Raw genomic sequence first — 24,533 nt, forward strand, 5'->3', positions numbered from 1 at the left:
TAGCAAATAAGCTTAGATATGTATGATAGAAGAAATGCAGAATTATAGTACCCTATGAGCATGCAGAATTATAGTACCCTATGAGCTAAGACAGCTTGCCCACATGCAAAGTGTGTCCCTTTCACTTGCTAAAGTTCAACATAGGATAAATTAATTAATGTCCCAATACCTCATTTTCTTCAACTCTAAAGTGTAGATAATAACCATGCTTAACTTACAGCATTATTGTGAGGATTAAATACTTTAATATATGCAAAGCACTTAGAAGAATTTCTGGCATATGTTAAATACTACATGTATTTGATATTGTTATCATGCTATGACACCACATTAAAGGGATCAAATTGAGACTTTGATGCTCAGGAAGACTCTGGAAGGGAGTAATATTTATGGTAAAAATGGAAATATCCTAGAGGATAGCTGTTGGAAGGTAAGAGGGTGAGGTAAAGGGAGAGAAAAAGAAAACTCAGACTAAAGAATTTTTGCAAACATCTAGAAGTAGAAAAGATCATAGCATATGGGAGAAATTATTTTTTGATGATTTTGATATTTTTAGAGGGAGGGTGATACAAAAACTGGAGAGGACTAAAAGTTTGGAGAGAAATAAGAGGCAGATATGAAGTATCTGAAAGAAGTGGTACCAAGAATCGGCAACAATTACACTTGATCTTAGCCAAAAGGCTGAAAAGTGATGAGAATTGTCAATAATTAAATGGATCAAGACAGCAAGCTCAGAAGGATAGTCTCAGAGGAGAGAGCAATGAGAGGAGACGTAGGAGTTGGGTGACATTGTAGTTTGTTCCAGGAGCTCCACACACTGGTTTCACCAACATATAAAGTGTGAGAAACGCGGTGAAGGGAGATGAAACTTTATAGTCACATAGGATCAAAGTTTCAGAGAAGGACTAGAGCAGAGACACTTTTCACTGCCATGAAATGCCTCTTGTGCATTTTCCTGTAAATAATTGGGAACACTGAAGTATTATCCTATGAGTGATAGAGGACATTGCAAGGAATTTCAACTGTAAATATGATAGGTAGTTTTGTTTCATTGTGGGGGATGGGTTGAATCCATATGACCTTCCTTATTAGGAGGTTATTGAAATAATACAGGTAAGAACTGAATGAAGCCTGAATTTAAAGTGGATATAGTAGGTATCAATAAGTGAGAAGAAATATTTAGGATTCATAGTGATGATAGTATTGTGGGCTGCAATGTAATGAGGTAACATATGCTTGCCAGTTTTCTTTTTTGGGTGATCAGAGGAATATCGTGGAAAAGGATGGAAATATCTTAGATTAATTTTGAGCATGATGAATATGATGGTGGCACATTTAAATAATGTGTTATGCAGATAAGTGTCATATAAGCCATCAGGAAAGATATCAGGATGTAAAATGCCAGTGTTCATTTAGCTACCTTTAATATTTTGTGGAAATGATGACAGTGGTTGAGACCACATTTGGTTGAGAACACATTTGGTGTTCAGAGGAAGTAAATACCAATAAGCCAAGTTTAAAATTTGGGAGTATACTGGTATGTCAGAGAGGGACCTGCAAAGAAGGCCATCAATGAATAGTTCCAGAAGCATTTAGAGACTGGAGAGACAATATTTATATGGAATTCAAAACACTTCTAAGTGGACACTTCTAAGAAGAATAAACACTAATTAACAGGGTTGAATTAGTTGAAAGGCAGTCAAACAAGAACTTGCTCTTGACATTGTAGAGGTCATCAGGGACCTTTGAAAGGACAGTGTTTTCGAAATGATGAGGGAGAGGAAAGACCACAGTAGGCTGAGAATTGAATGGAGCATGAGTCAGAGAGTCAGTGACTATAGTTACGAAGGATGAAAGATTAATGACAAGGCATTTTTGAAGAAGCCTGGCTATGTTTATTGGGCTAAATTTAGAGGAAGAGTGAGTAGATAAATAGAAGTTTGAAACTTAATGGTGGCAGAAGAAGAGGAGAGGAATGAAGATGCAGAAAGATGATAGTGGAGAGGATAGGATTAAGAACTACTGTGGAGGCATTGGCTTTGAAAAATAGGAAAAATAATTTGTAATGCTAAAAAGTAGAGTAGAGATGGAAAGGCAGCTTCTACTTTTAAGATTCTAAGAGATAGGCATAGCTGGTTCAGCCTCTTTTCCTTCCCCACCTCTTCCAGCCTTGAATGTTAATGCAAAACTTAGAGGTGGAGCTGCTCTGTATGGCCAAATTGGGCAAATTGTGGGTTATAAGAATGTGGACTGTGGTGTCAATGGGCTGTTGAATCAAGTCCAAGAGACTCCTCTCTCCAAGGTCATAATGACTAAAATGAAAAAAAAAACAGCACAGAAGAAAAGTGTTCACCTATGACATTTTATTTCAAGTGTTTCCTTCTTTCTTTTTTTTTTTTTGTTACTTATAGCCACAATAGTTCTAATACTCCATTAAAAAATATCTCTGAAAGATAGGAGAGGGAAAATTAAAAAAAAATGTTGAAGTGTTTTTACGTCAATTGTATTTAGCTGGTATTCCATAGGAGCACAGAGAGTAGATTTGAGTTTGAGTTGGGTCTTGTTTGGTAGTTATGGAGGAAGGTCAGAAGTGTAAGAGTTTTGAAATGATGAATCATGCCTGGGCCAAGGTCCAGGACCAAACTGTGAGAATAAGTGACAAAGTGGAGTAAAGAAAAGTTCCTTGGTAGTGAAATGGCCAAATATCTGAAGATAAGGAGTTGGATGTGTTGTCCATGTGAATGCTGAACAACCCAAGCCCAACAGCATAAACTGAGGGTTAGAGGAGTATTTTGAACTAGTTTGATTGTAGTAAGTAATATATCTTACTTCATGTATTCAGATGCCATTTATCAGAAGATAATTCCCAGGTCTTTATTTCTAGTATTTCCTGTACTTACTTGTCTTCAATTTTCCAGAGTTATATATTAAGCCGCCTCATTAATATCTCCATTCGGATAGCATATTGACATATAGAAGTTAAAATGTCCAAAACAGACTCTTTGATTCATCTCCCCAAACCTGCTCTATCCTCAGTCTTTTTCATTCCAGAAAAAAGCACACAAATCACCAATATTTTTGAGCCAAAAACTGTGCTCCTTCTAGGTCGAATCCATTAGTTCATCTTCTGTCTTCAAATATATGTCTCATATCTGTCCTGTTTTCTCCATCCCCACTGTTGCAACCTAATTATAGTTGGCATATAATATTAGTTTCATGTGTTCAACATAGTAATTTGGCAATTTTGTACATTATGAAATGCTTACCATGAGAAAGGTAGTTATTATGTGTCACTACACAAAATAATTACAATATTAAGAAGGAGGGGTGGTTAGCTCATATCACATCTTTACAGAATACCGTCTATAAATTACTAGACATTTATATAATTTTATACCCAAGACAGAACAGAACTAAGAACATTCTGATGAAGAGAGTATATGAACAACCATGCTCGGGCAGAGGAAGTCCACACCAAACAAGATGTCATAAAAAGCACAAAACAAATGTAGATGCTTTATATTTTGGCTGAGCCCCTGTTGGTTCTGTGCAGAATATCAATGCCAGTAATCAAGGTTTATTCCTGACGTATAGTTCTAAACTTTTTTAAAACAAATCTATCAGGGCTGCAACTACGAAAATTAAAAATGGCAAAGACTGAACATAGATATCAGGATTATAGTTTATGTTATCTTAGAGTATACATGTGGAAAACTAAAACAATGTGAGCAAATCTAGATATTAAAACAATTTATTCTGAAGTTCTTAAGATATTGGTATGTGGATACATTAAATGACCAAAAATTGTTATGATTGAGTACTTAAAATGTTTTAATAGCATTTATGAAGATATTTTTTATGTCGTAGTAGATTGTTTATGCTATAATAGGAAGCTATTCAAAGTAGAATACAAAATAACACACACAATATATAATCTACATGTGCAGAGAAAAATACAGCTATTTTATCAGAATTTTAACAATAGATATGTGTGGGTAATAAAACTGTGGATGGTTATTTTTTTTTCTTTAAACCTTGCCATATTACCCAAATGAACATGCGTTATATTTAAAATAAGACATAATAAATGCTTAATAATGAAATTCCCTTGTAAATAAATAAATGCTTCATAATATTAGACAAATGAGAAACACACCACTACTTGCTACAGTATCAGTTCTCCAGAGATTTGTGGTATACTTTTCAGATTTTTCATATTTGTAGGGGCAAGAGTTGAAGAGAAATAACTAATTTCTCCATCCCCAAAGCGGCTTTAACTTCAGATCTCAATTCATTGACAATCTGGTCAGATCATTTATTATATCACAGTTAGTTGGCCAGAGGGTTCCCTTTGCCAAGGAATTTTGGCAGGCCAACTGTTGCAATGAACAACGCGCTGCATTGTATCTTGAAAAGATGGAAACCACCTTGCTTTTCTGTAGCCAAATGTGAGGTCTTAGAAAAACCTCAGCATGACAAAAATAGTTAATTTTAAAGTTTTCCATTTATGACAAGTCATTTTTTTAGGTCTTTTATTCTACTTTAGCATTTGATAAATATAAGGAAGACAAAGAAACTCATTTTGGATTTTATCCAACCACAGTTTTGGGTGGAGAACGCACACGGATTAAAACATTTCAGTAGACATTTTCATCCTGTCCTCTGCCGACCAGCTTGGGAGATAAATGTGGAATTACTATTTTCATGTCAATTATATTGAGTCATGGATTTTGCACGGCACTATACATTTTAGACATGTTAACTGATTTTACTCAATGTATATACATAGTAAAACATATATTATTCAAATACATTCAAAATACACCACATAAGCCCCAGGCATATGTTAAACAAGTCAAAACTATATCAAATCTGAAAAATAATTCTTTAACCAATGGGAAATAGTTCATATTTTACTTGATTATACTGCATGCATTGTGCCTGAATATTCAGGATGTACATTTCATGCTGTAAATCTGAGATAAAATAAACATAACACCATAATCTCTTGCCAATATCTAAATCTTTCCTCCTTTACAATGCCCAATGCCAGATAAACAATTTGCATTGTAAAATTTATAGATAATTTATAACTTTCAACAAGATAGTTTTATTTTCAATTACTAGAGACTCTTATCAGTGCTTTGGATCAATATATCATATGGTTAGAAAACTTAAGTTTTTCAAAATAAATTTTATGTTTATACTCATCATTCTGCTTTTTTTCCAACTGAAATAAGCAACTCATTCTTTTTAGGTTTAATCTTTCAAATCATACATTCTTCAAACAAAGACCAAAATGGAAGATGGACCACGAGTAGATTTCATTCTGTCCAAAATGTTCTACTCTAACTACACAATTGATCTTTGAACATAGGGCTTACAGGCACTGACCCTCATGTATTTGAAAATCTGTGCACAACTTCTGACTCCCCCCAAACTTAACTATTAATAGCCTACTGTTGCCCGGAAACCTTATCAATAACGTTCAACAGTCAATTAACACATATTTTTCATGTTATATGTGTTGTACATTGTATTCTTGTAGTCAAGTAAGCTAAAGAAAATACTAAGAAAATCACAAGAGAAAATATATTTACAGTACTATACTGTAAAAAATCTGTGTATGAGTTGACCTACACAATTCAAACCCATGTTATTCAGAAGTCAATTGTAACTAGAAGATTGTGCTCAACTAGAATATTTTTAGGAAATTGATATACAAAGTTTTAATCCAATGTATATTTCCAGCTTCTTCCTCTCTCTACATAGTTATACCTACTTCAAAGTTGATGTCCCCTGATGCTTTCATGCAGCTCCCTAGCTTCCCAAAACTAGACTTCTTCCAGCTTACCCCATGATGTTCTTGAGGTAAAGCTTTAATGACATACAATTTTGGCAGAGAGAGGGAGGACATGCTTGGACATGTCACCTTGGACTGTATTATACCTTCTTTTTACTTAAACATGTATGTATTTATCTCATCACCTCAAAGAAATGCTCTTTGTACCTCCCATGGCAGAAAATTAATACATAGTGTAGGGGAAAAAAAACCCAAAAAACAAACAAACAAAAGAACCCAAGAGATACCCTTGTTACATACTAGGGTTTCTTTGCTTACCAAATCAAAGGTAAAACATACATTTTGTTCAGAATTCTGGAAATAATGCCTCTGTTGCTCTGGTCTAATCCACATAGTTTCTAAAATTATTTCCAAGTGAAGACAAACACATTTTGGAAGATCCATATGGTGATACTTGCTCAGAACCAGATTTATGGTATCCCTTGAAAGACATGATGGTCTGTTAGCATCAATTGCTCAATTATTGGGTAAATTCCATTCTCAGAGGCAGGGTTCAAGTGTTCCTATCAATGGTCAGCCAACAATGGTCAATGGAAACAAATGGCTAAGAAAACAAATTCATCTTGTCTCATGTTTATGTATAGCCTGTAAGCTGAGAATGGTTTTTAGATTTTTAAAGGTGTGAAAAACTCAGAAACAATAGTCCATGACCCATTAGAATTACATGAAATTCAAATTTCAGTATCTAAAAATATTTTGATGCAAATGGCTATACTCATTCATTAATGTATAGTCTATGCCTTCTTTTATGTTACCATGGCCAAGTTTAGTACTTCTGACAGATGTTATAGCCCACAAAACCTAAAATATTTATATTCTGGCCCTTTACAGAAAACTTTGCCAATCACTGGTTTATGGCATAGCTTTTTCATTACTCACACCTTCCCTCTATTGCCTGGAGAGATTAAGACAACCTGCACAAAATCCCCAATGACATGCCACCTTCAGACAAAAATGCCTTTGGATAATTTTTGGAGCAGTGACACACACACACACCCCACTCCTCCACCTCCATGGCCCCAGAGTGACTTTTTCAGAGCATGGTTCCAAATTTATCTGCTTAAAAGCCTTCAGTGGCCCCACTGCCTTTAGGGTCCATCAAAACTTCCAAGTTTGGATTTAAGACCCACCCAAGACAAATATGAGCTAACTTAATATTCCCTTCTACCCCATAACCCAGACTTACCAAAGCCCAATGTGTGCTCTCAAGTGTTTGTGCCTTTGAGTTTCCTTTCTGTCTAGAATTCTGGTCTTCCCTTTCTCTACCTGGTAAACTCAATACACATCCTTTAAAAAAACAAATCAGATGTTACCTCTTCTATGAAGTGATCTTTCCTGATACTTGTGATCAGAATCTTTTGGTTAACAGATTTCTGTATGTTGATTTTGTATCCTACAACTTTACTGAATTTGTGTATCAGTTATAGCAGTTTTTTGGTGGAGTCTTAGGGTTTTCTATACAGAGTATATGTCATCTGCAAATAGTGAAAGTTTTATTTCTTCCTTGGTGATTTGGATGCCTTTTATTTCTTTTTGTTGTCTGATTACTGTGGCTAGAATTTTAAATAACAGTGGTAAGAATGAACATCCCTGTCTTGTTCCTAACCATAGAGACAGGGCTCTCAGTTTTTCCCCATTGAGGATGATATTAGCTGTGGGTATTTTATATATGATCTTTATTATGTTGAGGTACGTTCCCTTTACACTTACTTTGTGGAAGGCTTTTATCATGAATGGATGTTGTACTTTGTCAAATGAAGTAGCACTTAATCTTGATAAGTCTCTATTGTCAAAAAAAAAAAAAAGTCCAGCTTCCTTTCCACTCTTACTTCAGATTCTTCTCCAAGATTCAAGATTTCCATTAAGCATAAATAAGCTTATTGGTAAATCCTTTTTCTATCAGGTAATAATTACAAACTAAGGGTTATTCAGTATAATAATGAGCAAGTCAACAATAACTATTAGCTTTCATTCCAGTGTGTATTATTGATACTATCCATTTTTCTGCAAATTAGACGATTAGAAACTATAGTCTTCTGGAAAAAAAGTTGACACCTTCTATAATAATCTCTAGGATCATCAGGCCTTTAATTACCTCTGTGTTAAGGAAACAAAGAATACAAACCCATTTAAAGTAAAAAGCAAAATAGTTAATTTTTGGAAGAAATATGTCTACTAATAACATTCAAAGTAAAGGAAAACAAATTAAAAATTGTTTTAGACATGTGTTCACTTAACTATATATTTAGAAAAAAAATATCAAAAATGGTATCATTCCATCTTAAATCTGTGATAAACTTGCCTGATGCCTCGTATTAGCTTTATTACTCTGTTTCACCAAGTGCACATTGGAAAGAATAGGTATCCTTTTATACTAGAGAGAAATCTATAAACCTGATGATTATACATAATTATTTTTAAATATATAGAAATGGATAGTTATATTAGAAATGTTCTGAAGAAAACTGATGTGTAATTTTAAAATGTAATGACTACAATAAAGTTTATGTGATATCAGTTTACCTAGAGTAGGTCCTATGGCACTTTGATATTTCCTCTTCTAGATGATTTCTTAAAATTTGTTAACATATTATCAGAATTACACTGAAGTGCCCATCACTGCATAAGTCCTATTTTTTTTTACTATAGACAAGATTCTATTACCAAATCAGAGTATACTTTCTTTTTAGTATATTTTTAATAAAATTGGAACACAAATAAGAAAAGATTCTCACTATAATTTTGAACATTTCTTGAAAGTTTTATCACCATAAAGAAATGATAACTGTAAGTATTAGAAAGCAGAAGATTAAAGCTAAAATAGTTTACAACATTATTATTCTTTATTCAAAGAATACCTGAAAGACTATTAGTATATATAAGTTGAGCACAGTTTCATTTATGAAATAAGTATACTAACAATGACCAGTTACATAAATGGAACAAAAGGACCCATTCACAATAGCAATATTATTCTTTTTTTAAATGAGAGTAAACTTAACAAGGAAAAATCAGATTGGAATATAAGGGGAAAAAATGTTTCTGAAGGACAGCAAAATCGACTTCAGTAAATAGAGACAAACTTTGGTCTTGAAGGAAATTACTCAGTATTGTAAATACATTAATGCAATTCAAGTCAATGTATACATATTATATGCAATTATAATGAAAACTGTATCTTTTTAAATTTTGAGGTAATGTTAACATCCATCTGGGATGTTTTGGTAGAAGTACACAAGAAATGATTGATGAATGAATGAGTAAAAGATGTTTGAATTCAAGTGCCCATATCTTGGCTTTTAAAACCATTATCAGATTAGAGGAATCAGGGTTCCCTTGGATAAAGGGCTGTTTTAGGACTAGAGCAGGAAATATACAAGATGAGTCTAATTCTCATTCAGAACTAGTGCTCAAACAACAACAAAAACCACATTTATGTCATGTAGCAAAGGGAAGCAGGAATCAATGGAAAGAGATCCCAATGGCTATAATTACAACAATTTGAGCAACAACATGAAATAGTATAAAATAAATATTCGTAATTCATATTTAATAGAAATAAATTGAATAAATGAGAGAGAATAAGCAAATATCCCATGCAGAAGAATTTCAAACAATTTATATATGCACTGCACCCTCAAGTAAATGGAGTGAGCATAACTCCCTATTCCTTAAATGTGAATGGCATAGAGTGACTTCATTCCAAAGGGTATAGTATGAAAAGAAGAGGGAAAAAAAGAGTTTCTTCATGTTGGAGAAACCCGACAACACTACCTGAGCCAGGTGATCAAGATTAACATAGTGATAAGTCATGTTGATAGTTTATTCCTTTGATACAATGTTATGAAAAGGGCATTTTTCCTCTGTAGCATTCCTTCCAAAAGCCTATAACTCTAGTCTAATCTTGAGAAAAACATGAGAAAAATTTCAATAAGAGGAAGTGTACAAAATATCTGACCAGTACTCCTCAAAACTGTCAAGTTTGTTGACTTAGTTCCCTCTTTGCTGCTGTAACAAAAATACCATAGACCGGATAGTTTTTAAACAGGAATTTCTCACAGTTTTGGAGACTGGGAAGTGCAAAATCAAAACACTATCAGCTCTGGTATCTGGCAGAGCCCATATCTGGGTGGATAGACTGCTGTCTTTTCAGAAGTGGAGGGGGTGAGGGAGCTCTTTTCGGGTCTTTTTCTTTTTTCTTTTTTTTCAATAGATGAAATTTATTGTCAAATTGGTTTCCATACAACACCCAGTGCTCATCCCAACAGGTGCCCTCCTCAGTATCCATCACCCACCCTCCTCTCCCTCCCACACCCCATCAACCCTCAGTTTGTTCTCAGTTTTTAAGAGTCTCTTATGGGGGCGCCTGGGTGGCGCAGTCGGTTAAGTGTCCGACTTCAGCCAGGTCACGATCTCGCGCTCCGTGAGTTCGAGCCCCGCGTCAGGCTCTGGGCTGATGGCTCAGAGCCTGGAGCCTGTTTCCGATTCTGTGTCTCCCTCTCTCTCTGCCCATCCCCCGTTCATGCTCTGTCTCTCTCTGTCCCAAAGGTAAATAAACGTTGAAAAAAAAAAAAATTAAAAAAAAAAAAAAAGAGTCTCTTATGCTTTGGCTCTCTCCCACTCTAACCTCTTTTTTTTTTTCCTTCCCCTCCCCCATGGGTTCCTGTTAAGTTTCTCAGGATCCACATAAGAGTCAAAACATATGGTATCTGTCTTTCTCTGTATGGCTTATTTCATTTAGCATCACACTCTCCAGTTCCATCCACGTTGCTACAAAGGGCCATGTTTCATTCTTTCTCATTGACATGTAGTACTCCATTGTGTATTTAAACCAGAATTTCTTTATCCATTCATCAGGTGATGGACATTTAGGCTCTTTCCATAATTTGGCTATTGTTGAGAGTGCTGCTATAAACATTGGGGTACAAGTGCCCCTATGCATCAGTACTTCTCAAGTCTTTTTCATGAAGGCACTGATCTCATTGGTAGGGCTGTGTTCTCATGACCTAATCACCTCCAGTAGGTCCCACCTCCTAATACCATCACATTGGGGATTAGAATGTCAACATATGAATTCTGCAGGGACATAAATATCAGTTCATTGCAGTCATCGAAAGAAAAAAAAAAGGAATAAAAGTCTAACTTTTACAGCCAAGAAGAACTTAAGAAGACAAGATGACTAAAAGTAATGTGGTATCCTGGAGAGATTCTAGAAAGAAATAGAAAAAAAGAGCAAGAGAAAGGGAGGGAGGGAAAAGAAGGAAGGAAGGAAGAAAGAGAGGAAGGACAGAGGAAGGAAGAGAAAGAAGAGAAGGAAGGAAAGAAAGAAAGACAAGGCAGGACATTAGATAAAGACTAAAAACAGCTGAATAAAGTGTGAATTTCAATTAATATATAAAGATTGATTCATTAACTGACAAAGGTAATATACTAATAAAGATGTTAACAATTTGTAAACTGGCTGTAGGGTGATTAGGAACCCTGTGCACCATTTTTACAATTGTTTTGTAGACATAAAATTGTTCTAAAATAAAGTGTTTTTTTTAAGGATGTTTGAAATACCATACTTTAAAGTTTACTATAGAGATGTAATAATTTCTAAAGCATAGCACTGGTACAAATTTAGACAAGTAAATCACTGCCTAGAACATAGTCTAGAAACACACTACAACTATATACTAATCTTCTAAATCATTAATTAAAGAAATATTTATTAAAAACCTTTTAAGTGCCAGACACCATTCTGAGCGATGAAGATAAAGCAGTGAACCAAATATATCTCCCTCACCTCTTATCCCCCTACAAAACTTCCTCATTAAACTCATATTCTAGTTGAAAAGACAGGCAATAAACAAATTAGTAAAATGTGTATTTCAGGTGTTAAGTGCAATGAAGAGTAATAAACAACAAGACGAATATGGAGTACCAGCTCTGGGGTGGCAATTTTAAATAGAATAGTCAAAAAGGCTTAACTTTCAGTTAGCATAATTTAAGAAAAACTGAGAAAAGTGAAGGAGTGAGCATTAGGAATGTCTGGGGAAAGATCAATTCATAAAGAAGGAAAGTGAAAGTCCCTGAAATGACTATGCTTGGCAGATTTGAAGACAAGCAAGTGGATTGGTGTGACTAAAACAAAAGAAGAGAGACCCAGAACTCTAGGCTGTGAGACCAGGGTGGTGACATAGTGAATATTCTTGAAGACTATCATAAGGATTCTAGAGATTTTCCTTGGAATGAGGTACTTTTAGATAGTTATGAACAGAAGAAATATATGGTTCAATCTGTATATTAAAAGCAATGATTTGGTTATTGTGCTGAGAATTGAACGTAGGGGGAAAATAGTGAAATCAGAAGACGAATTAAGCGGCCTTTGAAATAATCCAATAAAAAGGGATAGTGGCTTTGACTAGGATGGTAACAGTGGAAGTGGTGAATTTTTAAAAATTTTGAATGGAAAGCTGATGTTGCATTATCATTGACTAGATGTGGGCTCTCAGAGAACTAGAGGGGCTAAGATGAATCCAAAGCATTCGTCTTGAGCAACCCAGTGGAATTCCTTACAGTTCATGGAAATGAGAAGGACTATAGAAAAAGCCTATTTAGGACCAAAGATAAAAATATTTTGGTTTAATTTTGTTAGACTTGAGTTGTTCCTTAGATATGCAAATGATGATATCAAATAGGTATATGAATATATAATTTTGAAACAGTGGAAAGCTCTGGAGTGGAAAATAAATCTCCATGTAAATGTACTTAAGCCAAAGAGAGTGGACAAAATCATCAAGGAAGTAAATGTAGAAATAGAAGAGAAGAGGTCTAAGAACTGAGCTCTAGGAAACTCAAACATTAAGAAGTACAGGAGATAAGAAGCAAATCAAGGGACCTGAGAAGGCACAGCTGGTGAAGTAAGAGAAAGGAAGAAGGAGTAATCAAATGGGTCAAACAAGGGTGTTACAGCAGGTAAGAAGAGAACTGAGAACTGAAATTTGCATTTAGTAAGGTAAATAGGGTAAAACAATTAAGGGCCTTGAAAGACCAGCCAAAGCTTGATTAGAGGGTGGTGAAAGAATTGGAAGAGAGAAATTTGAGCCAACAGCTTAGTTCTCTGGAGATAGAATTTATAATTGTTTGGAGAAAGATTTGATTATTGAATAAAGAATGCTGAAACAATCAGTTTACCACTTATAGAAAAAAATAATAGAAGGAAGACAGAAGGAATGTGCAAATAAAAATACTCAGAAACATTAAAATTTAAGTGTAAGTTTATAAACGTATGTAGATCATTATATGAGGGAAGATATATGTATATATATTTATATTTATTTATGCATATCTGTATATGTAATTACACATAGAATATATTTAATCAAAATATGAGTGGTACAAAACAGAATGAAATGCTAAAGTTTTTTATAAATAAAATTCAGAGCTTCTATGTGTTCACAAGACATTATAATACAAAAAGATAAGTTAATGACAACTTGGAAAAAGGTTATAATTTATAAGCATTATACAAATTATTTGTCGTTTGTCTCTTGGTCCCACATTTTTCTTTGCCTTAAATATGCTGCTTTATGCCTCTATAGCAAGACACTTTAAACCACTTTCCCCAGCCTCTGTACCTGGCTAGTGTCTGATTAACTCTTGTCAATGGAAGAGAGAAAATAGACATTAAAAGGAAGGGAGAAGGAAAATGCACGTTCAGTGTCTGGCTCTGAAAGTGGCAGCAGTTGGTGGCCTTGGCACTAGTGATTGGGGCGGGCAGATAATCATGGCCTCTCGCAGCCCTGGAAGCACCAGCCCAAACAAGAGTTCCCTCTCTGAAGGTCTCTCCTCAGCAGTGTCAGTGCCACTTTGCAGATGGAGCTGCTGCAGCTGTACCTACAACCAAGCAGTGGCAGGTGCAGGCTCATGGCTCTGGCTCAGGGGCATTTGTGGCTTTCTCATCTCAGGATAATTTCCCATCATCCTCTTCATTCCTCTTCCATTCCCCCTCCCTTTTGGGTTCCTCCATAGGTTCCAAAACTTTTATACCTTATTTCATGTATTAAATTCTCTCTGTGGTTTCTATTTTTTGACTGGATTCTGATGGATATGGAAGGCCAAAGTTTTGATGTTCTTAATATTTAAACACAAATAAATGAAAAATGAATGTGCCAATAATAATGGGTAAAGAAATGAGTGATTTGCTATCATATAAAAGTGCCTAATATATGTATAGATACACATGTATAGTTTCAAATGCACTGGTACTAAAAATGAATTCTCGGTGAGATTTAATTTTTATTCATCAACTGAGAAAGACTAAGGAAATTACATATGCATTATTGCCAAGTGTAAATTAAACAGGAACTTTTATACACTGCTGCTGAGAGAAAGTTTCCAGAGGATAATTTGGCAATATATACTAAAACCCTTAAAAATGTGCATACATTTGACTCAGCAATTCTTTCTAAGAATTTATCCTAAGGAAATAAATATGAATGTTTCCATGAAGAGTTTATGTCAGTAGTACTTTGTTAGCAGTAGTAAAAATTGGGGAGAAATAATCATAGGCAGTTTTTCTAAAGTAGGAAATATTTTATATATAATATGGTGCATTCAAAGAAAGGAATAATCTACAGCCATTAAAATTTTATGAAAGAAAAGTATTTATTAACATGGGGGAAATGATCAGAATATATATTTAAGGAAGTAAAGAAGAATAGGTACTATATAAAATCTTATTTATAACCATTATACACACACATATCTATCCAGCAGAATAATATTTCATGGACTCATGACACAATAGAGGTTCCAACCCAGTAAGATGACAGAACAAAAACTTTCAAAATAAATATTTGAGAGTTTTTATGACAGGAAGACCTTTCTCATTGAGACTGCTGACAGGGATAGAAGGTAGAATCAACTCCAATGAATAAAAAAGAATGTTTATGGAAAGGGTTTGGATTGGATTTGCCTTCTCTTTTGGAAAGTGTTTCTCCAATGCTGTGATTCCCAACCTCCTGCCCATTACCTCAAGACTATTCTTTCACAGGAGTTCTGAAGAGCTCCATCAGGTAGCTTGGGATGCCTTTCCAGTATTTAAGAGAACACGCTGAGCTGCTGTCTGGAATATTCCAAAAGTATAATGAGAAGACATGGCTACTGCCCTGAGGCAGCTAGGGAGGAAGAGGATATTTGGGAAGTAAACCCTCCCAACTTAGACTTAAGAATGATTGGGAAAGAGAGCCTAGAGCTATTGTAAAGACTGCCCATGAAGACTCCCTGGAAGGTTCTACAGCACGTGGATTACAGGAAAAACTAGGGCTGCAGGAAAAATGCTTTCCTGGAAGACATTACAGCCATGCAGAGTTGTGGCAGGAGTGGGCAGGTGAGAGGGGCCTTTGAAGGACCCAGGAAGTACCATGAAAGACCAAGTCAGAAATCACACATACCCACTGCTGTGAAGACCATACATTCCCTTTCCTCCGTTTCTCCTACCCTGAGCTTAAGATTATGAACCTTAATTCATAAGGAAGAGATCTTGAGGTGGGGATTAATTAGAGCCACACATCCATATAAACACCCTCTACTGCACTAGAACATAGATTATATGTGTCTACGCTTGTGTGAGTGAGGTTTGGGGGGAAACTCAGGGGATAAGAGCTGAGTTCCATACCCAGGATGATGTAGTAAAGTATCAGGCCAGCAAGGTAAAATTATGTGATGGTCCAAAAAATGAGCAAATATAATCAGCTGTGATTATGAAAAAACACTATTTCATCACAGATGGGATAGACTTTCAGTCAATTATTTTGGGCAATTCTATAAAGACCTGACACCAGAGTTGACATCCAGCTTAAAGGGATTGGAGATAGGTACACAAAGTAAGACTCAAATGGTATGTCAGCTGTTTCTAGAGATGAGTCAGTTATTCAAACAAGGAAAGGTGGTTTCTTAAAAGAGTTAATCCTAATTTTGTTTTTAGCCATTTGGTTAGTAGTGATAAGTAACATGATTACTTTTCCAAATTTTTTAATCAGTTCTCATCTTTTCTAATCCCTTTTTTGCTCAAGAGCCAATCTTTAGTCGCTGCAAGAAGACAGTGAGGATGACCCAGTCCTAACCTACACAAAGTGTCAGAGACCGCCTTGACTCAGCAAATAGCTGCTGTGTCAGTCTTGCAGGGAGTTGGGCTCACTAGGAAATTCAGTTTTCAGGGGCACTTCACCTTCTGGCTATTCTCCTAAAGGATTGTGTTAATGGACAGGGGCAGCCAGTGTACTTGATTTTGAAATTTCATGTGACCTTATGTCTGTATATAGTATTTGGGGTACAGTCCATCCTACATAGGTTTACCTGCTTTTTTGCTCTTAGAACAAATTGGATATAGTGGCAGGAAATACTTCTATATGCCGGTATTCACCAACTGGGGAAAGAAATCTGAATGATAATAAAATTGCTTTATCTGAAACCTTAACCTTTAAACCAAAAATTTCACTGACTGTCCAGAAATCCTCAAGTGAGCTGATTTAAATGAAATCATAATTAATATATTTCCATTTTTAATGAGAAGTATTTTATTGGGATATATCATGTATACCAAAAGGTCAGATCACAATTATCACCAATTGAAATGACTGACTTAACTTCTCTTTCTGTCTGCCTACCTGTCTCTCTCCATATATTTATATATATATATATATATATATATATATATATATATATATATATAAACAATATGTGTGAGTGTGTATCTGGTATATAAAAGCATTCTCTCTTGCAAAATACAATCAAAATATAACTTTTTATTTTCTCCCACTAACAATTAAAAGGTATTTGCTGTGAGAAATTTAGATTTTCCTTTGCCCCTTGTTGGAACCTGAGAGTCTGGCTGAGACTCCCCACAATCTTATCTTTCTGGGCATTCTTTGATATTAAAATATCTTCAGTCACTTTTAATTATAAATAGAGTCTTAGTTTAGCAGCTCCAATTTTACAGTCCCAGAAAATAAAACTATGAACCTGCCTTAGTATTTGGATTTTCTCCCTTCCCCACGGCAGAGCCACAGTGGGGAGAGTGCTTCCCTGTATTATTTTCTCTGCTCATAGCATGTCCTCTCTCTACTGCTTTATAACTGCTTGGTTCTCACCTCTTCTAATTCATAAGGTTTCATAATCTTAATAAGGGGGTAGACACATATAATCTATGTTCTAGTGCAGTAGAGGGTGTTTACATGAATGTGTGGCTCTACTTACTCCCCACCTCAAGATCTCTTCCTCTCCTTTCTATTGCTTTCTTACTCTCATCCAATTTCTAGACCTTTTTTTTTTCCATAATCAGAGACTCTTTAATATCACTGCCAAAACAAAAGAACAACTGCTCCAAAGCCTACTGTTTAGCACAAAAGAACCAAATGTCATTCTATCTCACAGTCAATTTCCAGGAAGGGACAAAAGCAACATAAATTGATTTCCCCTTGGATTTGAATTTTGCAAACCCTCTTTAAAAAGTCTAGTTGCCTACAGTAGTTCTAGGTAAAATAAGAAAAATATATCTCTTATTTTCACTATTTTTCCTACTATTTCACTGTCCATATCTTTAACTCAATCCTATCTGTGCTCAATCTCCCTTGTTAATGTTTTCCTCCCATTTTTGTTTCCTTGGATTCCTTTCCTAATTTTGTTCTTGCATCAACCTTTCCTCATTGTTTCCTATTATGCCTTTCTTCTGTACTCCATCTTCATTTCGTTATATGTCAAGGTTAGAAAATTTGATTTGAACCCAAGTTGTTCTTACTTTAGTGATTATTTTCTCTCTGCTTTATCCAGCTGTTTGTTTATGCACTGGTATTGACTACTTTTTTTTTAACCAAATTCTATCATGTTTTAAAATGCTTAAAGTTATCATATAGCACATTGAATCATTTTACATATGATTCTAAACATATTTAATTAGAATGTAACAATACGGCAGTACTAAACCTAAATACTATTTTTTAGTCTGCCATTTTTAGACTTCTTTTAAATAAAAAGTATGTTCAGATATAGAGAATTTTTGTTTATATTTGTACCTTTATAGTCAATATAAGAAAACATTATTCAATATTTATTATATATATAGATATATAATATGTAGATAGATTTATATTATCTCATATCTTATTTAATCTCTCATTTAGCAAATAGCCCTATGCACCTACATTATCTTCTGTATTTATTTATATATTTACTTCGGATAAGAGACAGACATATCAGTATAAAAATTAAGTTAGAGCTATGTACAAGGTGTTGTGGAATAAGGAATACAAGTAGCATATATCATAATAACAATAATATAATAATAATAATAATGATAATAATAGCCACAGTAACTATCACATGGAATACTTTCAATTAAGTAGTATTCCTATACATCTCCATTTTACAGATGAGAAGAGAAATAGTTTGGGTAGTTTAAATAATTCCAGGGGCACCTGGGTGTTTGAGTCTGTAAAGCGTCCGACTTTGGCTCAGATCATGATCTCACAGTTCATGGGTTGGATCCCCACATGGGGCCCTGTGCTGACAGCTCAAAGCCTGGAGCCTGCTTCCGATTTTTGTCCCTCTCTTGCTCTGCCCCTCCCCCAGTTGTGCTCTGTCTCTTTCTCTCAAGAATAAATAAAAAACATAAAAAAATTTTTAAATGAAAAATAATTCTAGATTCATGTAGAGATTCATGCATTGAAACTGTCAGTTAAAGGGGCGCCTGGGTGGCGCAGTCGGTTGGGCGTCCGACTTCAGCCAGGTCACGATCTCGCGGTCCGGGAGTTCGAGCCCCGCGTCGGGCTCTGGGCTGATGGCTCAGAGCCTGGAGCCTGTTTCCGATTCTGTGTCTCCCTCTCTCTCTGCCCCTCCCCCGTTCATGCTCTGTCTCTCTCTGTCCCAAAAATAAATAAACGTTAAAAAAAAAAAAAGAAACTCTCAGTTAAAGCCAAGATTTGGACACTTGTCTGACTGCAAAGTCTGTTCACAGTATTGTATTGCCTCCATCTAAAACTTGTGCCGTTCTATGAACTATATGAATGTATACACTCATAATGGTAGGCACAAATAATTTTAACTCAGTAAAAGCAATTCTAAAAGGAATTTTCACTGGAAAAACATTTTTCATCCTTTGTGTTTCACAAAGGTCTTATTGGTCAGTATATATAATGCAATGTGATCACTGACAACTTCTACCTATAGTACCAATTAAACTTTCTATCAAATGATTGCCTTTGAAATATGTTCAATGTATATTTCGGTTGTAGAGTAAGAAAGAGAAGGATGGAAGTCTGTCTGAACTGTGCTCAACCATGTCATGCAGTGGCAGGGACAAACACATGAACACAGTAGTAGTTAAACGTGGCATTGCTCACAGCAGTCTAGGCTAAACAATTAGAGACATTCTTCACAGGGGAATTATAGAAATCCCCAATTAGGTAAATCTCTATCTTCTATGTTCTAATTAACTTTAAAGTCATTCTATATATTTTACCTCTTCGAATAATCTGGAAAATGCTCATCAATGAATGAATGGTCGATGGGCTTCTAAAATTTTTACATTATATGAATGACAACTTGTCACTGTAAAATTATTTCATAAGTGAAATTAGAGTTCAACCGGGAACTTTTGTGTCTTATGAATTGAAATGCCTAACAAATTTATAACCTAAGATGTTACATACATTTGGTAGAAAACATAAAATAAAACCATTTATGGCACACAAAAGTAAGCGTCACAGGCATAGAAGAAGTTGACATTGACCACCAAACTCCTATCGACTGCTAGCACAAAAGTTCACAACTGAATGGTAGATCTGATTCAAGACTGTAACATAGTCCCTAAATAAAATTATTTTTTAAATGATGCATTTTTGAGATTGTATTATTACTCCTATCAATGGTATCTCTGCCACTCTGTCTAAAAGACATGTTAGATCCCATTATTGTGTGTTCGTTCAATAGTTTCTGTCACTGAGGAATGAATCATAGATATTTTTTGAACCATTGGTCATGTTTTTATTTTTTCTAACTCCTAGACAAGAATTTCCATTTAAGCTAAAGAAAGATGTCTATAGCCAGCCATGTAGAATTTGTCAGCTCAAAATTGTTAAGTGTTCTCTAAATCCCTTTCTTACATTTGGCAAGTCCATTCCATTCTTCTCTACTCATTGCCTCTTTGCTTACATCTTGCTCACAAATCACTTCTCATAAAGCCATTGTAAGTGATCTACCTTCAGATCTGATTATCCTGTTTACAGCTTCTCTTAGCACTTTGAAAATTTTAGAAATCTTATTTGTTAGCAACTTTTCTTGTAATATTTTGTATTTTCCCACATACACTTATTTCATAAGACATTGAATGAGAACTTACACATTTTCTAGTCTTGTACCTCCCCAGGGAATATTTCAAGTTTCTAGCTTTAACTGTTTGCTTAGGATCCTTTATATAACTCCACTTTTTTCACAACCTTCTCTGCCAAAAGACTATACAAGTGGAAGGAAAACATACTTTGCCTTTTGATTTAAATTTTCTAGTACAATCCTGAGAAAAAGTTGCAATACATTTGTCTATTGAGCATTTAACAACAAAGATAATAAAGTATTATTTTTTTAATTATGTACTATATGTCAGAGAGTGTTAAACACTTTATATATTTAACTGAGAGCAACTCTCATGTGCAACATTATCTCCAAAAACAAAGAAATTGAGGCCTTATTTAAGTAATTTGGCCAATGTCGCACAAAACGTCCATGAAATTGCCAACATTCTAATCAAGGTTTGTCTGATTCTAAAGCATGTTCTAGTTATGTATAAATAGTTTCCCTGCCAATGTGTGAGTAATCAGAGCACAGAGTCACCTGTGGAATAAAGGTGTATTGAGTGTTCTATCCACACTCTAAGCATGTAATCAGATGACAAACCAGAGTTTTCTCTTGCTGGCATAAGCTTCATAAATTGTATCATTAGTACATTTTCTTTGATGACAATATTAATACTAGATACATTTTAATATAACATTGTTTTTACATAATTTTTTGAATATGATTTTATTTCTTATCAATTTTATGTCTTGAGATGAATTGTAAATTACGTTGTCTAAATAAGTGAAACTTACCTTTTTTTTTTGTCTAAGTCCAGCATCTATATGTAATAGTAAAAAGAGAACTAGCCTACAGTCTGACCTGCTGAGTTGTGTCCTGATTTGGTCGCTGAAGAACTATGTGACCACATACAAGTTATACAGGCCTTCTGGACCTAAGTTTTGTTTTGTTTTGTTTTGTTTTCTTATGTGTAGATATAAAGGATTGGAAATGACTCTCTTTGTAATATTACCCAATTATAATAGGGAAAAAAACGTTTATTATGTAGTTATTAAGGATATATATACTCATGATATAAATAAATTCATTAAATGACCTACAAATAAAGTGAACGAAAAAATAAGTGATAGTACTATTATGTGCTCCCTGGGTTTATTTTTAAAAACTGGAAAAAAAAAAAAAGAACCCCCTGAGTTCTTCCCAACCATATATATGGGCAAATCAAACTAACTCTCATAGAACCCATGTCTTAAAAAAGCAAGTCTATTTATCACAGCTCTAGAAGGCAAACAAGGAAATGGTCGTAGAAAAACTAACCTTCTGTGACAGCTATCGTTAAACACTCAAAGACTAAGCAATTTCTCAAAGAATGAGAGAGGTAGATAGCAGTGACTATTCTTGGGCCATGGTTAATTGATATCAGAACCCAACTTCAGATGTTGTATAGTAGGCATTTGAACACCTACACCCTGGTACCAGACTGCCTGAGTTAAATGATGGCTGCACTCAGGGCGCCTGGGTGGCTTGGTTGGTTGAGCCTCAGACTTCAGCTAAGGTCATGATCTCACCATTGGTGAGTTCGAGCCCCGTGTTGAACTCTGTGCGGACATCTCAGAGCCTATAGGTTGCTCCGGATTCTGTGTCTCCCTCTGTCTCTCTGCTCCTCTCCTGCTCGCTCTCTCTCTCTCAAAAATAAATAAATATTAAAAATAATAATAAATGATGCCTGTGAACTCACTATCTCTGTGAACTTTGTTAATCTTTTTAATGCTTCAGATTGAGTTTCTTTGTATATTAATATGCCTACCTCATAGAGTTGCTGTGAAGATTAACGTAGTTAATACAGGCAAAGCATTCACGAAGTTTATTAATCATTCAATAAATGTAACTTATGTTAGTGGAGGGTATAAGCTAAAGATTACAGTTGGTTACCTAAGCATCCAGCTTGTGACCACAGGCATTTTTGTAGAACATTTGTACTTTGTATCGTTAGAGGAGTGCTACTTCTTTACCAGTCCATATCCTGCAAGAATGCTATATCAGAATCAGTGTCTTACTTTTAATTGTAATAATCAAAACGAACATGGCAATCTATTTCCTATTTCTAAAATTGTATTATTGGAACAAATTTTAACAAAGAATGTGTCCTTATCAGTTCTCCTTTACCCAAGATAAAATGTTCCTGGTAATATCTTTCCACCCAAATAACCTATTTACATAGATGATAAGGCAATTAGGAATGATTAGAATTATCAGATTTTGACCAGATCACCTCTAAAAGGTTTGATAGTGGGAGTGAACTTTGGGAGAACAAACAAGGAAATGATAAGGATAAATGGGGAAGGTATTTCTTTCAGAGTTATGGCTTGGTGAAAGTCTTAGAAATTAAGAGTGAATTTGTTGAACAATACATGCAATCAGGATTTTAAAAAGAAAAAAAAAGACAGCTTCCTAAATATGAAAAAAAAAACCTTTTTTGAGGGGCATTGGTTTAAATTCTGGAAACCTATTTCTTTGCATTAGTCAGAGCAAAACTCTAATGTAGACAAACCTCTCGTTAATTTCAGATATATTTGATCTGTAGAATGTACCGAATGATAAAGTAGCTGGGAGTGCATAAAGAATGGGCATGCAAAGGTAAGATGGTAAATATATGCTGCACAATTAGAAGTAGAGTAAATTGAAGTCCGTCTAACATGAGACGAAACCAAATCAACAGGCACCTGCAATAATTTCAGGGTGATCGGCTATTCAAGACATGAAACCAACTTGGACCTATCAAAATAAGAAAAAGTGCAAAAACAGACCTCTTAGCCAAAGTGAAAATGAAAACTGAGAAATACCACACCAGGAAGCTTTCTCCGACACCCGGTTTCAAAGTCCAGAAACGAAAATCCTTTTTGGAAAGCTTTTGAGAAATAATTACTTAAACTTTGTTTATAGTGGCACAATGAAGTCTTTTCTGTTCTTACCTTGCCAAAAAAGTAAAACCCTAATGGATTAGGAACATCAACAACTGAAATACAGAGAACCTTAGAGTGGGAGGATGCCAAGAAGTATGAAATGTTTCTATTTCCTCCTTTGTGTTAGCAGCTGGACTCTACATTATTTTCTTTCAACTTGATCCCTTCTCCTCCTCTTAAAAAATCACATTTGTCAGTTGCTTTTGAGTTTTCCACTTTGCATTGAATTAACAGTATTGTGGAATATACTGTCGGAGTTTCTCGTCACACACACACACACACACACACACGCATTATATATACACACATATATAGTGTGTGTATATATATTTTTTTAATTAAATAAATAAATATGGTTTGTGTGTGTGTGTATATATATTTAAATAAATATATAATATATATATTTTCACTTCCATTACCTACCTAGTTTTCTCAATATACATAATATTTGACATACTTACTAACAAACTTTTTTTGTCATTAGATTTGTAATTCAATTTGACCTATAAACATTAACTGAGAGATATTTTACATCTTATATTGAATGGTTTTTGAATTTCCCTATTTCATTTCCATGAAAATAATTGTTCCTTCTCATGAACAAATTATTTAAAAAATAAAAATATCTTTTTCATTGATGCTGTTTTATTCCTTCTGTATATGTGCCTACTATTAACAAATAATTATATATGGCAATTCCTTCTCCATGAACTAATTTACACATGCGGAATTGTAAGTAATGATTCTGGCAGACTCCAGATTTATGAAGATCAGCTGCTTTAATGACTATGAATATGTTGCCAACCCTCTTTTATTTGTCTCCAAGCCTCTCCTTGTAAATCACAGTCCTCTTTTTCAGCCCCACCTGGTTATCCCAACTCTGCACTATTCTCATTTCTAACCAAAGCACATAAAGACTCCTGAACCTAACCTGCTTCTTCCCTTTTCCTGATCAGGGTAATTGGTCTGGCTGCATGTTTGTTTGTTTGTTTGTTTGTTTTGTTTTGTTTTGTTTTGTTTTGTTTTTTAACTCCTGTTCTCATGTTGGTTTTCACTCCCCTGACCTCAGCTCTCTTCCCTTGAGATCAGGCCATTCTGCTTTCCCAATTACAAAAATTCCAAATGCCACAGAGTAATCCAAATCTTACTACTTTAGGTATACACGTGCGCACACACACAAGTGTGTGTGTGTGTGTGTGTGTGTGTGTGTGTATAAACGCAAGTACGTGTTGCATTTCATGCTTATATTAAACACCAAAGATAAAATGTCCCATCAAAGAAGCAGTCTTAACCTACTTGCCTAGAAATTAATTTTAATTATTATGATCTGGCATTAGTAAACATGGGTGGCCACATATCATTTATCAAGATAG

The sequence above is a fragment of the Prionailurus viverrinus genome, chromosome A1 (assembly GCF_022837055.1).
Source record: "Prionailurus viverrinus isolate Anna chromosome A1, UM_Priviv_1.0, whole genome shotgun sequence".
Classification (NCBI taxonomy): Eukaryota; Metazoa; Chordata; class Mammalia; order Carnivora; family Felidae; genus Prionailurus; species Prionailurus viverrinus.